Below are 11,405 nucleotides of genomic sequence, written 5' to 3'. Positions count from 1 at the left end.
TTGGGTTTTACCACATTGAGCCCAGAACGTAAGGGCCGGACCTGAAATTTGGAGCAGAAATTCAAATTTTCACTTTGGCTGAAATTGCATGAATTATGTGTGCCCCGTGGAAGCCCATGCCATCCCAGGTGAGAAAAATGCATCCTGAATCAAGTCTGAGGGCTAAAACCTCTGTTTCAGGTTTTACCACATTGAGCCCAGAACGTAAGGGCCGGACCTCAAATTTGGAGCCAAAATTGAAATTTTCCCTTTGGCTGAAATTGCATGAAATATGTGTCCCCCGTGGAAGCCCATGCCATCCCAGGTGAGAAAAATGCATCCTGAATCAAGTCTAAGGGGTAAAACATCTGTTTCGGGTTATACCAGATTGAGCTCAGAACGCAAGGTCCGGACCTGAAATTTGGAGCCAAAATTGAAATTTTCACTTTGGCTGAAATTGCATGAATTATGTGTCCCCCGTGGAGGCCCATGCCATCCCAGGTGAGAAAAATGCATCCTGAATCAAGTCTGAGTGCTAAAACCTCTGTTTCGGGTTTTACCACATTGAGCCCAGAACGTAAGGGCCGGACCTGAAATTTGGAGCAGAAATTGAAATTTTCACTTTGGCTGAAATTGCATGAAATATGTGTCCCCCGTGGAAGCCCATGCCATCCCAGGTGAGAAAAATGCATTCTGAATCAAGTCTGAGGGCTAAAACCTCTGTTTCAGGTTTTACCACATTGAGCCCAGAACGTAAGGGCCGGACCTGAAATTTGGAGCCAAAATTGAAATTTTCAGTTCGGCTTAAATTGCATGAAATATGTGTCCCCCGTGGAAGCCCATGCCATCCCAGGTGAGAAAAATGCATCCTGAATCAAGTCTAAGTTGTAAAACCTCTGTTTTAGGTTTTACCACATTGAGCCCAGAACGTAAGGGCCGGACCTGAAATTTGGAGCCAAAATTGAAATTTTAACTTTGGCTGAAATTGCATGAAATATGTCTCCCCCGTGGAAGCCCATGCCATCCCAGGTGAGAAAAATGCATCCTGAATCAAGTCTGAGTGCTAAAACCTCTGTTTCGGGTTTTACCACATTGAGCTCAGAACCTAAGGGCCGGACTTGAAATTTGGAGCCAAAATTGAAATTTTCACTTTGGCTGAAATTGCATGAAATAAATGTCCCCCGTGGAAGCCCATGCCACCCCAGGTGAGAAAAATGCATCCTGAATCAAGTCTGAGTGCCAAAACCTCTGTTTTGGGTTTTACCACATTGAGCCCAGAACGTAAGGGCCGGACCTGAAATTTGGAGCAGAAATTGAAATTTTCACTTTGGCTGAAATTGCATGAAATATGTGTCCCCCGTGGAAGCCCATGCCATCCCAGGTGAGAAAAATGCATTCTGAATCAAGTCTGAGGGCTAAAACCTCTGTTTCAGGTTCTACCACATTGAGCCCAGAACGTAAGGGCCGGACCTGAAATTTGGAGCCAAAATTGAAATTTTCAGTTTGGCTGAAATTGCATGAAATATGTGTCTCCCGTGGAAGCCCATGCCATCCCAGGTGAGAAAAATGCATCCTGATTCAAGTCTGAGGGCTAAAACATCTGTTTCGGGTTTTACCAGATTGAGCTCAGAACGCAAGGCCGGACCTGAAATTTGGAGCCAAAATTGAAATTTTCACTTTGGCTGAAATTGCATGAAATATGTGTTCCCCGTGGAAGCCCATGCCATCCCAGGTGAGAAAAATGCATCCTGAATCAAGTCTGAGGGCTAAAACCTCTGTTTCGGGTTTTACCACATTGAGCTCAGAACATAAGGGCCGGACCTGAAATTTGGAGCCAAAATTGAAATTTTCACTTTGGCTGAAATTGCATGAATTATGTGTCCCCCGTGGAAGCCCATGCCATCCCATGTGAGAAAAATGCATCCTGAATCAAGTCTGAGGGCTAAAACCTCTGTTTCGGGTTTTACCACATTGAGCCCAGAACGTAAGGGCCGGACCTGAAATTTGGAGCCAAAATTGAAATTTTCACTTTGGCTGAAATTGCATGAATTATGTGTCCCCCGTGGAAGCCCATGCCATCCCAGGTGAGAAAAATGCATCCTGAATCAAGTCTGAGGGCGAAAACCTCTGTTTCGGCTTTTACCACATTGAGCCCAGAACGTAAGGGCCGGACCTGAAATTTGGAGCAAAAATTGAAATTTTCACTTTGGCTTAAATTGCATGAATTATGTGTCCCCCGTGGAAGCCCATGCCATCCCAGGTGAGAAAAATGCATCCTGAATCAAGTCTGAGGGCGAAAACCTCTGTTTCGGGTTTTACCACATTGAGCCCAGAACGTAAGGTCCGGACCTGAAATTTGGAGCAGAAATTGAAATTTTCACTTTGGCTGAAATTGCATGAAATATGTGTCCCCCGTGGAAGCCCATGCCATCCCAGGTGAGAAAAATGCATTCTGAATCAAGTCTGAGGGCTAAAACCTCTGTTTCAGGTTTTACCACATTGAGCCCAGAACGTAAGGGCCGGACCTGAAATTTGGAGCCAAAATTGAAATTTTCAGTTAGGCTGAAATTGCATGAAATATGTGTCCCCCGTGGAAGCCCATGCCATCCCAGGTGAGAAAAATGCATCCTGAATCAAGTCTGAGTGCTAAAACCTCTGTTTCGGGTTTTACCACATTGAGCCCAGAACGTAAGGTCCGGACCTGAAATTTGGAGCCAAAATTGAAATTTTCCCTTTGGCTGAAATTAAATGAAATATGTGTCCCCCGTGGAAGCCCATGCCATCCCAGGTGAGAAAAATGCATCCTGAATCAAGTCTAAGTTGTAAAACCTCTGTTTTAGGTTTTACCACATTGAGCCCAGAACGTAAGGGCCGGACCTGAAATTTGGAGCCAAAATTGAAATTTTAACTTTGGCTGAAATTGCATGAAATATGTCTCCCCCGTGGAAGCCCATGCCATCCCAGGTGAGAAAAATGCATCCTGAATCAAGTCTGAGTGCTAAAACCTCTGTTTCGGGTTTTACCACATTGAGCTCAGAACCTAAGGGCCGGACTTGAAATTTGGAGCCAAAATTGAAATTTTCACTTTGGCTGAAATTGCATGAAATATATGTCCCCCGTGGAAGCCCATGCCACCCCAGGTGAGAAAAATGCATCCTGAATCAAGTCTGAGTGCCAAAACCTCTGTTTTGGGTTTTACCACATTGAGCCCAGAACGTAAGGGCCGGACCTGAAATTTGGAGCAGAAATTGAAATTTTCACTTTGGCTGAAATTGCATGAATTATGTGTCCCCCGTGGAAGCCCATGCCATCCCAGGTGAGAAAAATGCATTCTGAATCAAGTCTGAGGGCTAAAACCTCTGTTTCAGGTTTTACCACATTGAGCCCAGAACGTAAGGGCCGGACCTGAAATTTGGAGCCAAAATTGAAATTTTCAGTTTGGCTGAAATTGCATGAAATATGTGTCTCCCGTGGAAGCCCATGCCATCCCAGGTGAGAAAAATGCATCCTGATTCAAGTCTGAGGGCTAAAACATCTGTTTCGGGTTTTACCAGATTGAGCTCAGAACGCAAGGCCAGACCTGAAATTTGGAGCCAAAATTGAAATTTTCACTTTGGCTGAAATTGCATGAAATATGTGTTCCCCGTGGAAGCCCATGCCATCCCAGGTGAGAAAAATGCATCCTGAATCAAGTCTGAGGGCTAAAACCTCTGTTTCGGGTTTTACCACATTGAGCTCAGAACGTAAGGGCCGGACCTGAAATTTGGAGCCAAAATTGAAATTTTCAGTTTGGCTGAAATTGCATGAATTATGTGTCCCCCGTGGAAGCCCATGCCATCCCAGGTGAGAAAAATGCATCCTGAATCAAGTCTGAGGGCTAAAACCTCTGTTTCGGGTTTTACCACATTGAGCCCAGAACGTAAGGGCCGGACCTGAAATTTGGAGCCAAAATTAAAATTTTCACTTTGGCTGAAATTGCATGAATTATGTGTCCCCCGTGGAAGCCCATGCCATCCCAGGTGAGAAAAATGCATCCTGAATCAAGTCTGAGTGCTAAAACCTCTGTTTCGGGTTTTACCACATTGAGCCCAGAACGTAAGGGCCGGACCTGAAATTTGGAGCAGAAATTGAAATTTTCACTTTGGCTTAAATTGCATGAATTATGTGTCCCCCGTGGAAGCCCATGCCATCCCAGGTGAGAAAAATGCATCCTGAATCAAGTCTGAGGGCGAAAACCTCTGTTTCGGGTTTTACCACATTGAGCCCAGAACGTAAGGTCCGGACCTGAAATTTGGAGCAGAAATTGAAATTTTCACTTTGGCTGAAATTGCATGAATTATGTGTCCCCCGTGGAAGCCCATGCCATCCCAGGTGAGAAAAATGCATCCTGAATCAAGTCTGAGTGCTAAAACCTCTGTTTCGGGTTTTACCACATTGAGCCCAGAACGTAAGGGCCGGACCTGAAATTTGGAGCCAAAATTGAAATTTTCACTTTGGCTGAAATTGCATGAATTATGTGTCCCCCATGGAAGCCCATGCCATCCCAGGTGAGAAAAATGCATCCTGAATCAAGTCTGAGTGCTAAAACCTCTGTTTCGGGTTTTACCACATTGAGCCCAGAACGTAAGGGCCGGACCTGAAATTTGGAGCAGAAATTGAAATTTTCACTTTGGCTGAAATTGCATGAAATATGTGTCCCTCGTGGAAGCCCATGCCATCCCAGGTGAGAAAAATGCATCCTGAATCAAGTCTGAGGGCGAAAACCTCTGTTTCGGGTTTTACCACATTGAGCCCAGAACGTAAGGGCCGGACCTGAAATTTGGAGCCAAAATTGAAATTTTCAGTTAGGCTGAAATTGCATGAAATATGTGTCCCCCGTGGAAGCCCATGCCATCCCAGGTGAGAAAAATGCATCCTGAATCAAGTCTGAGTGCTAAAACCTCTGTTTCGGGTTTTACCACATTGAGCCCAGAACGTAAGGGCCGGACCTGAAATTTGGAGCCAAAATTGAAATTTTCAGTTTGGCTGAAATTGCATGAATTATGTGTCCCCCGTGGAGGCCCATGCCATCCTAGGTGAGAAAAATGCATCCCGAATCAAGTCTGAGGGCGAAAACCTCTGTTTCGGATTTTACCACATTGAGCCCAGAACGCAAGGGCCGGACCTGAAATTTGGAGCAGAAATTGAAATTTTCACTTTGGCTGAAATTGCATGAAATATCTGTCCCCCGTGGAAGCCCATGCAATCCCAGGTGAGAAAAATGCATCCTGAATCAAGTCTGAGTGCTAAAACCTCTGTTTCGGGTTTTACCACATTGAGCTCAGAACGTAAGGGCCGGACCTGAAATTTGGAGCCAAAATTGAAATTTTCAGTATGGCTGAAATTGCATGAAATATGTGTCCCCCGTGGAAGCCCATGCCATCCCAGGTGAGAAAAATGCATCCTGAATCAAGTCTAAGGGGTAAAACCTCTGTTTCAGGTTTTACCACATTGAGCCCAGAACGTAAGGGCCGGACCTGAAATTTGGAGCCAAAATTGAAATTTTCAGTATGGCTGAAATTGCATGAAATATGTGTCCCCCGTGGAAGCCCATGCCATCCCAGGTGAGAAAAATGCATCCTGAATCAGGTCTAAGGGGTAAAACCTCTGTTTCAGGTTTTACCACATTGAGCCCAGAACGTAAGGGCCGGACCTGAAATTTGAAGCCAAAATTGAAATTTTCAGTATGGCTGAAATTGCATGAAATATGTGTCCCCCGTGGAAGCCCATGCCATCCCAGGTGAGAAAAATGCATCCTGAATCAAGTCTGAGGGCTAAAACCTCTGTTTCAGGTTTTACCACATTGAGCCCAGAACGTAAGGGCCGGACCTGAAATTTGGAGCCAAAATTGAAATTTTCAGTTTGGCTGAAATTGCATGAAATATGTGTCCCCCGTGGAAGCCCATGCCATCCCAGGTGAGAAAAATGCATCCTGAATCAAGTCTAAGGGGTAAAACCTCTGTTTCGGGTTTTACCACATTGAGCCAAGAACGTAAGGGCCGGACCTGAAATTTGGAGCCAAAATTGAAATTTTCAGTTCGGCGGAAATAGCATCAATCATGTGTCCCCCGTGGAAGCCCATGCCATCCCAGATGAGAAAAATGCATCCTGAATCAAGTCTGAGTGCTAAAACCTCTGTTTCGGGTTTTACCACATTGAGCCCAGAACGTAAGGGCCGGACCTGAAATTTGGAGCCAAAATTGAAATTTTCCCTTTGGCTGAAATTAAATGAAATATGTGTCCCCCGTGGAAGCCCATGCCATCCCAGGTGAGAAAAATGCATCCTGAATCAAGTCTAAGTTGTAAAACCTCTGTTTTAGGTTTTACCACATTGAGCCCAGAACGTAAGGGCCGGACCTGAAATTTGGAGCCAAAATTGAAATTTTAACTTTGGCTGAAATTGCATGAAATATGTCTCCACCGTGGAAGCCCATGCCATCCCAGGTGAGAAAAATGCATCCTGAATCAAGTCTGAGTGCTAAAACCTCTGTTTCGGGTTTTACCACATTGAGCTCAGAACCTAAGGGCCGGACTTGAAATTTGGAGCCAAAATTGAAATTTTCACTTTGGCTGAAATTGCATGAAATATATGTCCCCCGTGGAAGCCCATGCCACCCCAGGTGAGAAAAATGCATCCTGAATCAAGTCTGAGTGCCAAAACCTCTGTTTTGGGTTTTACCACATTGAGCCCAGAACGTAAGGGCCGGACCTGAAATTTGGAGCAGAAATTGAAATTTTCACTTTGGCTGAAATTGCATGAATTATGTGTCCCCCGTGGAAGCCCATGCCATCCCAGGTGAGAAAAATGCATTCTGAATCAAGTCTGAGGGCTAAAACCTCTGTTTCAGGTTTTACCACATTGAGCCCAGAACGTAAGGGCCGGACCTGAAATTTGGAGCCAAAATTGAAATTTTCAGTTTGGCTGAAATTGCATGAAATATGTGTCTCCCGTGGAAGCCCATGCCATCCCAGGTGAGAAAAATGCATCCTGATTCAAGTCTGAGGGCTAAAACATCTGTTTCGGGTTTTACCAGATTGAGCTCAGAACGCAAGGCCGGACCTGAAATTTGGAGCCAAAATTGAAATTTTAACTTTGGCTGAAATTGCATGAAATATGTGTTCCCCGTGGAAGCCCATGCCATCCCAGGTGAGAAAAATGCATCCTGAATCAAGTCTGAGGGCTAAAACCTCTGTTTCGGGTTTTACCACATTGAGCTCAGAACGTAAGGGCCGGACCTGAAATTTGGAGCCAAAATTGAAATTTTCAGTTTGGCTGAAATTGCATGAATTATGTGTCCCCCGTGGAAGCCCATGCTATCCCAGGTGAGAAAAATGCATCCTGAATCAAGTCTGAGGGCTAAAACCTCTGTTTCGGGTTTTACCACATTGAGCCCAGAACGTAAGGGCCGGACCTGAAATTTGGAGCCAAAATTAAAATTTTCACTTTGGCTGAAATTGCATGAATTATGTGTCCCCCGTGGAAGCCCATGCCATCCCAGGTGAGAAAAATGCATCCTGAATCAAGTCTGAGTGCTAAAACCTCTGTTTCGGGTTTTACCACATTGAGCCCAGAACGTAAGGGCCGGACCTGAAATTTGGAGCAGAAATTGAAATTTTCACTTTGGCTTAAATTGCATGAATTATGTGTCCCCCGTGGAAGCCCATGCCATCCCAGGTGAGAAAAATGCATCCTGAATCAAGTCTGAGGGCGAAAACCTCTGTTTCGGGTTTTACCACATTGAGCCCAGAACGTAAGGTCCGGACCTGAAATTTGGAGCAGAAATTGAAATTTTCACTTTGGCTGAAATTGCATGAATTATGTGTCCCCCGTGGAAGCCCATGCCATCCCAGGTGAGAAAAATGCATCCTGAATCAAGTCTGAGTGCTAAAACCTCTGTTTCGGGTTTTACCACATTGAGCCCAGAACGTAAGGGCCGGACCTGAAATTTGGAGCCAAAATTGAAATTTTCACTTTGGCTGAAATTGCATGAATTATGTGTCCCCCATGGAAGCCCATGCCATCCCAGGTGAGAAAAATGCATCCTGAATCAAGTCTGAGTGCTAAAACCTCTGTTTCGGGTTTTACCACATTGAGCCCAGAACGTAAGGGCCGGACCTGAAATTTGGAGCAGAAATTGAAATTTTCACTTTGGCTGAAATTGCATGAAATATGTGTCCCTCGTGGAAGCCCATGCCATCCCAGGTGAGAAAAATGCATCCTGAATCAAGTCTGAGGGCGAAAACCTCTGTTTCGGGTTTTACCACATTGAGCCCAGAACGTAAGGGCCGGACCTGAAATTTGGAGCCAAAATTGAAATTTTCAGTTAGGCTGAAATTGCATGAAATATGTGTCCCCCGTGGAAGCCCATGCCATCCCAGGTGAGAAAAATGCATCCTGAATCAAGTCTGAGTGCTAAAACCTCTGTTTCGGGTTTTACCACATTGAGCCCAGAACGTAAGGGCCGGACCTGAAATTTGGAGCCAAAATTGAAATTTTCAGTTTGGCTGAAATTGCATGAATTATGTGTCCCCCGTGGAGGCCCATGCCATCCTAGGTGAGAAAAATGCATCCCGAATCAAGTCTGAGGGCGAAAACCTCTGTTTCGGATTTTACCACATTGAGCCCAGAACGCAAGGGCCGGACCTGAAATTTGGAGCAGAAATTGAAATTTTCACTTTGGCTGAAATTGCATGAAATATCTGTCCCCCGTGGAAGCCCATGCAATCCCAGGTGAGAAAAATGCATCCTGAATCAAGTCTGAGTGCTAAAACCTCTGTTTCGGGTTTTACCACATTGAGCTCAGAACGTAAGGGCCGGACCTGAAATTTGGAGCCAAAATTGAAATTTTCAGTATGGCTGAAATTGCATGAAATATGTGTCCCCCGTGGAAGCCCATGCCATCCCAGGTGAGAAAAATGCATCCTGAATCAAGTCTAAGGGGTAAAACCTCTGTTTCAGGTTTTACCACATTGAGCCCAGAACGTAAGGGCCGGACCTGAAATTTGGAGCCAAAATTGAAATTTTCAGTATGGCTGAAATTGCATGAAATATGTGTCCCCCGTGGAAGCCCATGCCATCCCAGGTGAGAAAAATGCATCCTGAATCAGGTCTAAGGGGTAAAACCTCTGTTTCAGGTTTTACCACATTGAGCCCAGAACGTAAGGGCCGGACCTGAAATTTGAAGCCAAAATTGAAATTTTCAGTATGGCTGAAATTGCATGAAATATGTGTCCCCCCGTGGAAGCCCATGCCATCCCAGGTGAGAAAAATGCATCCTGAATCAAGTCTGAGGGCTAAAACCTCTGTTTCAGGTTTTACCACATTGAGCCCAGAACGTAAGGGCCGGACCTGAAATTTGGAGCCAAAATTGAAATTTTCAGTTTGGCTGAAATTGCATGAAATATGTGTCCCCCGTGGAAGCCCATGCCATCCCAGGTGAGAAAAATGCATCCTGAATCAAGTCTAAGGGGTAAAACCTCTGTTTCGGGTTTTACCACATTGAGCCCAGAACGTAAGGGCCGGACCTGAAATTTGGAGCCAAAATTGAAATTTTCAGTTCGGCGGAAATAGCATCAATCATGTATCCCCCGTGGAAGCCCATGCCATCCCAGATGAGAAAAATGCATTCTGAATCAAGTCTGAGGGCTAAAACCTCTGTTTCGGGTTTTACCACATTGAGCCCAGAACGTAAGGGCCGGACCTGAAATTTGGAGCCAAAATTGAAATTTTCACTTTGGCTTAAATTGCATGAAATATGTGTCCCCCGTGGAAGCCCATGCCATCCCAGGTGAGAAAAATGCATCCTGAATCAAGTCTGAGGGCGAAAACCTCTGTTTCGGGTTTTACCACATGGAGCCCAGAACGTAAGGGCCGGACCTGAAATTTGGAGCCAAAATTAAAATTTTCACTTTGGCTGAAATTGCATGAAATATGTGTCCCCCGTGGAAGCCCATGCCATCCCAGGTGAGAAAAATGCATCCTGAATCAAGTCTGAGTGCCAAAACCTCTGTTTCGGGTTTTACCACATTGAGCCCAGAACGTAAGGTCCGGACCTGAAGTTTGGAGCAGAAATTCAAATTTACACTTTGGCTGAAATTGCATGAAATATGTGTCCCCCGTGGAAGCCCATGCTATCCCAGGTGAGAAAAATGCATCCTGAATCAAGTCTGAGGGCTAAAACATCTGTTTCGGGTTTTACCAGATTGAGCCCAGAACGCAAGGGCCGGACCTGAAATTTGGAGCCAAAATTGAAATTTTCAGTTTGGCTGAAATTGAGTGAAATATGTGTCCCTCGTGGAAGCCCATGCCATCCCAGGTGAGAAAAATGCATCCTAAATCAAGTCTGAGTGCTAAAACCTCTGTTTCGGGTTTTACCACATTGAGCCCAGAACGTAAGGGCCGGACCTGAAATTTTGAGCCAAAATTGAAATTTTCACTTTGGCTGAAATTGCATGAAATATGTGTCCCCCGTGGAAGCCCATGCCATCCCAGGTGAGAAAAATGCATCCTGAATCAAGTCTGAGTGCCAAAACCTCTGTTTCGGGTTTTACCACATTGAGCCCAGAACGTAATGGCCGGACCTGAAATTTGGAGCAGAAATTCAAATTTTCACTTTGGCTGAAATTGCATGAATTATGTGTCCCCCGTGGAAGCCCATGCCATCCCAGGTGAGACAAATGCATCCTGAATCAAGTCTGAGGGCGAAAACCTCTGTTTCAGGTTTTACCACATTGAGCCCAGAACGCAAGGGCCGGACCTGAAATTTGGAGCCAAAATTGAAATTTTCAGTTAGGCTGAAATTGAGTGAAATATGTGTCCCTCGTGGAAGCCCATGCCATCCCAGGTGAGAAAAATGCATCCTGAATCAAGTCTGAGGGCTAAAACCTCTGTTTCGGGTTTTACCACATTGAACCCAGAACGTAAGGTCCGGACCTGAAATTTGGAGCCAAAATTGAAATTTTCACTTTGGCTGAAATTGCATGAATTATGTGTCCCCCGTGGAAGCCCATGCCATCCCAGGTGAGAAAAATGCATTCTGAATCAAGTCTTAGGGGTAAAACCTCTGTTTCGGGTTTTACCAGATTGAGCTCAAAACGTAAGGTCCGGACCTGAAATTTGGAGCCAAAATTGAAATTTTCAGTTTGGCTGAAATTGCATGTAATATGTGTCCCCCGTGGAAGCCCATGCCATCCCAGGTGAGAAAAATGCATCCTGAATCAAGTCTGAGGGCGAAAACCTCAGTTTCGGGTTTTACCACATTGAGCCCAGAACGTAAGGGCCGGACCTGAAATTTGGAGCCAAAATTGAAATTTTCAGTTTGGCTGAAATTGCATGAAATATGTGTCCCCCGTGGAAGCCCATGCCATCCCAGGTGAGAAAAATGCAT

This window comes from Halichoeres trimaculatus, unplaced genomic scaffold, assembly GCF_033239565.1.
Source record: "Halichoeres trimaculatus isolate MK-OKI-2021-1 unplaced genomic scaffold, fHalTri1.1 fHalTri1_scaffold_11, whole genome shotgun sequence".
Lineage (NCBI taxonomy): Eukaryota > Metazoa > Chordata > Actinopteri > Labriformes > Labridae > Halichoeres > Halichoeres trimaculatus.
This window is presented reverse-complemented; position numbering follows the sequence as displayed.